Source organism: Engraulis encrasicolus, unplaced genomic scaffold (assembly GCF_034702125.1).
Source record: "Engraulis encrasicolus isolate BLACKSEA-1 unplaced genomic scaffold, IST_EnEncr_1.0 scaffold_116_np1212, whole genome shotgun sequence".
Taxonomy (NCBI): Eukaryota; Metazoa; Chordata; class Actinopteri; order Clupeiformes; family Engraulidae; genus Engraulis; species Engraulis encrasicolus.
In genome coordinates, this window is record NW_026944647.1 from 100,568 (window position 1) to 106,385 (window position 5,818).

A 5,818-nucleotide genomic window follows, 5' to 3' on the forward strand; every position below is an offset into this window, starting at 1 on the left:
ATGTGAATTTATTTCTGTTTACTTTTACACTATGAAGTGTGAACGGTCACCTCTCCCTCTCCTCATATTCAGAGTGCATAAAACAGCACTCAACTGTGTGGTCTGTTGATAGCCTGTGTAGTACAGTAGATTAGACTCCATTTTTTGACAAAAATCTATGGAGGGTTAACACAAAGTTTGAAATTGTGTTTGACCAGTCTCCAATGTGCATTTAACTAATAACTAAAAATAAGGCATTGGCATTAAATACAGACTGATACATACTATAAATACACTCACACAGACACCCAAACAGTGTGCAATAATAAGATTAACATACTGATGGACAATAAATACACAAACACAGTGGACACACACACACACACGGCAGGAGAAGTTCATACAGGTGATGTGAAGATGCTGTATACAAGGTGCAATGAGTAAAGTGTAAGTGGCATGGTGAAAGAAGTGTTCATGGAATATTCTCCCGTGTCCTTGGTTATTCATGTGGTTTTCTTCAGTGCGTTGAGGAGTCTGATGGCTTGTGGAAAGAAGCCGTTTCCCAGTGTGCTTTTGCAGCACCGCATGCTGGGCTAGCGCTTCCCTGATGGTAGTAGGGAGAACAGGTAGGGGTGATCTTATGAGGTTTTTCTGCTGTCCTCACCACTCTCTGTACTGCCTTCTAGTCTTCAGCTTGACGGCTGCCATGCCAGACAGAGAGGCTGCTGGTCAGGATGCTCTCAATGACACCCCTGTAGAAGGTGGTGAGTGCCGTTGTGGGGAGGTCGGCTCTTCTCTCATCCTTCGCAGGAAGTGGAGTAGTGTCTGTGCCTTTTTGAGATGGTGGAGCCATGTGGTGCAGTTGGCAGAGGAGGAGCGGCACAGTGGTTGGTGCTGGGTTGATCAGGTTCAGATCCAAAGTTGCAGGTGTCATCAGCTCTCCCTCTGAAAACTGTCTCCATGCCTGTCAAAAAAAGGCATGTTAATGTTGTGAATGAGAACTGAGACATAAACAACCACCCCATATGTACCTACAGAAAGATGTGACATGAGCACGTGCATATACTTGTGCACACGCCCCCCCACACACTGCTACTGTCTTAAAGTTTGGTGCACGTGCATGCATGCACGCCTATTCTCCCCACTTTGCCTCAAGTCAAGTGTGCATTTTAGAGGTTGTCCTCACCTGCACATGTGTGAAGAGCAGGAAGATTGGAGGTTGAGGATGAAGAGGCAAGGCAGGAGGTTCTCCTTGTGAGCGGCCCTGGTCCTGATGCTGATTGCCCATCACCATGCTGTGGTTCATCAAACCCATTACCGGCATATCAATGCTGAACAGGAACGACTGCTTCCATCTGCACGCATGCACACAAACACACACACACACACACACACACACACACACACACACACACACACACACACACACACACACACACACACGAGAGGGATACATAGAATACACTACATAAAAATCACACCCATCATTTTAATGCAGAACACCAGGCTGAAGAGATACACAGCTTCTGGCCTGTGCAGGGATCACTACAGTGCCAGTGTTTTGTATTATCCTCTATCCACATTTTTTTCAATAAATAAACACAGCACAGAAAGGAATTACTGTATGAAATACTTATTGGTCTAGTGCAGAACAAAACAGATTCAGTGTTTTACTCACCACTGTGTGCAAGTTTCTGTGTTCAGCTCAGGTGGAAGCCTCCATCACAACATGTTGGTACTGACATTAACCATCCTTCAGAAAACTGCCTCTCTGCCTGTCAGAAATAGCAAAATAATGTTAACACAACAAGGTAGTATCTTAAAGATATCCTTAACCAAAGACAGACAGACACACACTGCCACTGTCTTGGTTCTAGGACACACACACGCCCTTTAAGGGTCACATCACATGTAATGGCCGGGTTCTCACTCACTCACTCACTCACTCACTCACTCCTTTTCTCCTACTTTTGCCTCAGACAATGCAGTGAGTTTTTAAAAATTGGCCTTACCTGCACATGTGTGAAGGACAGGAAGGGAGGTTGAGGATGGAGCTGCCAGTCAGGAGGTCCAGAGCTGTCCTGGTCCATCACCATCATGTGGATCATCAACCCCAACCCCAACTTCTTATATCTGCGTGAACACATTCACAAACACACACACACACACAATAGGCGAGATACAGGTTATATGGCACATTAGGAGGCAGGGGTATTGTTGCACTCTAGATGTTTAGAAATAAGTAGGTGCGTGGACCCAAAAAGTAGAGTTCAATGTGGGAGTACACTAAATAAGACACTGAGGTCAAGTCACTGCTCTCTGATGGCAGCAACCTGAAACATCTGCTCTACTCTGCTCTGAGAAAAATAAATAAATTGAGTGTCTTATTTAGTGTGTGAACCTGCTCCCACATTGAACTATATGGCACATTTAAAATCAGACCCAATGACAAGTCAAGTCAATGCAACGGACATGAACCGACCATTACATTAAAATAACAGACTAAACAGTCTTTGGATGATTGAAGAGGCAGGAGAGATGAGGGGCCTCGATCCAGTAGCATTTATTTACTTCCCAATCTGAAACAAGACAGGGCGGACACAATGAGGCACACTGCAAGCAGATTCTTTGGGGTCGAAGCAAACGGCTTTCCCCTTGCCAATCTTCCAGAAGTGAGAGAACACTACAGCAGCTAGACAAGCTACTGTTTACAGTGTAATAGAGAAACCAAGGCACTTAGATCGTATAGTTTACAAAGTTAAAACCAAAAGAAAACACAATGTTTATCACCGAAAATACCACAGGGATCTCTTTCATACATTAACACATACCTGACAGGGCGGACACAATGAGGCACACTGCAAGGGGTCGAAGCGAACGGCATTCCTGCGACACAATAGGCTCGTTAGCACCTGTTAACTTCATAACGATCGCGGACATTAATGGCGCTAATGTACATACTTTGAGCGAAAATTACAACGAAAATATCAACACAAACGTAACACAATATCTTCCCATCAAAGATCAGTAAAATAACAGAGAAATTAAGGCACAGAAACATCATTAAAAAATAGTTTGTGACACGGAGGAAAAAATAACACAGCTTACCCCTTGTAGCAACCCAATGTAAGTAGGCTGCCGGATGTGAGTGCCCGGATATCCGCCCGAGTATTTACGTCAATTTTACCTCAGCTACTTGATTTCGGTCGTGTAGCCTATTTACGACAGTTTAACCTCAGCTACTTGATTTCGGTCCGATTTGAGTCTGACTGAAGATGGAAGGGACATAGGTGCCGTGCGTAAAGAGCCCACACACATCGCCGTTTCGGCGACACCAGAGAGTTCCTTGATCTCCCAATCAAAAGAATAGGCCCGTGACCAATAAAATCAAAATAATTAAAAAAAAAGAAAAAGAAATTATAACTGAATTGATTTGGGTGTGAAAATTAAACTGTCTCAACCGGGCACCTCACCGGGAATCCATCAAAAGATAACAGCGTTACTTTCTCGTCGGCATTTTTTTGTTTTTATTATCCAGGAGGACTGAGCTCAAAACTGCAGCAGTCACCGTGCACAGTTCTAGCTGCTCTGAAGCACGTGCGTGTCTAAGCAAATCATCCTGTACATTCGCAATGTTGAATAAAAGGTTTTGCACAAGACTATAGCCTAAAATAGATGCAATGTCACAGACACTGGAATAGCCCGTTTCGGAAGGCATTAAAGTCTCGAGTTTACCCAGTCTAAATGTAGCTAGCGCTCGGGAAGCGTTTTACTCCTTACATTAGTGAAACATAACGTCAGGATAGCCTACAAGTTAAAATAATATCTGGGCATAGCCTTCTCACTGAGTTAAAACAGCAGTTATGTCGCATATTGTGTAGTTATTATTTGGTGGTGCAAAAACAACACACGAAACCATGCCGCATATTGTGCCATTATTATTGGTGATGCCGAAACAACAAAGCCAGATTGGTGACTAGAGCCTGCCTAGAACATTTAGACATAGCCTACTCATTTACATGTACATTTAAAAGTATGAATATAAATATTGGAGCCTGTCTCCCTCCGTGTCTAGATATTGTACAGTCAGAGGCGCGCGCGCACGCTCTTATTTCTGTATTATATGAAAATATCCTCAAACGGTCACAACATCAGAGGACCTTCGTGGTGGAGGATACTTGCGGCGGGGCCGAGACCAAGTTGTTACGGGACAATCTTAATATTATTGAAGGGACAGACATGCTCGATACTTTACCCGGTCTAAATGTAGCACTCGAAAAGTTATGCCGCATATTGTGCAGATTATTTGGTGATGCCAACAACACGTGAAACCAGGCACATTGGAGACTAGAGCCTATAATTTAGACATAGCCTATTAATTTGGTTGTGCAACGTAGGCTAAACGTATAAGTGTCAGTAAAGAATCAAACGGGGCGCTGAAATATTGGAGCCAGTAACTTCGTGAATATTGTGCAGAGGTGTGTGCGCGTGCACAACTAATTTCTCTCCCATCTCTTTGCTCATCAAGCCTCCGTTCTCCAAAAAGACACGGGCACTCAGGATAACTGTTTGCACGAGCTGTTTAAATAATGTGATGCACGTTCTTTATGACATGGCATGGTTTGGCCACCGCCACCCTAAATTCAACATGACTGCATTCGCACATATCGTTTAAACATCCATGATGGAATTGTCACTCTTAATGTGCAAGTATTAGATATGAAAAAAATATCCTAAAACGGTCACAACACCAGAGGATCCGTGGTGGTGTGGTGGATATTTGTGGCGGGGCCGAGGCCGAGTTGTTACAGTAGGCTACAATCATATTATTGAAGGGACAGTCAGGCGACACAGCGCAACTCACATTGGGTAGCTGTGGTACCGCAAAGCATTCCTGACGGTGGAAATGAATGCAAATGCATGGAAATACTCGGGCGGATATCCGGGCACTCACATCCGGCAGCCTACTTACATTGGGTTGCTACAACCCTTGCCAATCTTCCCGAAGTGAGGAAGAGTTCCGGGTGCCACACCAATTAACGCCCCATCAGAAACAATAGGTAACGATAAACCCATCCCAAGTAGTATCTACATTGTAGCCCATATATTTTGAGAAGTTCACTAAGAGAAAATATAAAGGTTTATTTTTAGCACTACTACATCAAGTCGGTTTTATTTACAATTTCTTTACATGCACTGGTCAAGAATTGAAATTACGTTTAACACCAGGTTGAACAAATATGACACCTCCGACTTTCAGTGCTATTCTATACATCTTTGCTTCAAAGAAACACAACTAGCTCAGATGATGAAACAGACGTGCACAACGCAGCACAGGAAGAAACTACTGCATGTCTGTCCATAACTTATTACTGTACATTATGACAAATACACACACAACATCTGAAACAAACTTACGAAGGGCAGCCTGTTATCTTGCCTTGAAGCTAAAAATCATTAGCCAAAACCGCTAGTTGGTGGGCCGAGGTAAATGTTCGCCCTCCGACTGAAAGTCAACTCGTAAAGTAACCGTTATGTATATTCATGCATTTTATTCGAAATCTTACCGACAGTTGAGTGATTGCTGCAGCGAAATCCATCCAGTCGTTTTAATAAGTCCCGCGCGGCGCTTGTGTTGTCATTCGGCAGCATGTCACTGACTTCAGAAACTTGAACAGCCAAAGGGGCGTTACTGTGAGGGCGGTCTAGTAAGGAGGAATGGGCGTAGCGGTATTAGCTGGACAAGACGCAGCTGGACCATATTGCTTTTTTCCCCCTCCTGTTTCTCTTGAGACAGTGAGGGGAGGTGTGTGTGTGTGTGTGTGTGTGTGTGTGTGTG

At 43.9% G+C, this 5,818-nt stretch overlaps 1 long non-coding RNA gene across 2 annotated transcripts; it reads right to left on the minus strand.

Annotated features, from left to right (window-relative positions):
- Window positions 1–1,170: 1,170 nt before the first annotated feature.
- On the minus strand, window positions 1,171–2,976 carry LOC134442116 (uncharacterized). Of its 2 annotated transcripts, XR_010033310.1 has the most exons (4): window positions 2,811–2,976; window positions 1,992–2,112; window positions 1,658–1,754; window positions 1,171–1,334 (listed from the first exon to the last, which is right to left on the minus strand). It is a non-coding gene; the product is annotated as an uncharacterized LOC134442116 (long non-coding RNA). The 2 variants fall into 2 exon arrangements; XR_010033309.1 differs by having other exon boundaries at window positions 1,992–2,976.
- Window positions 2,977–5,818: the final 2,842 nt, after the last annotated feature.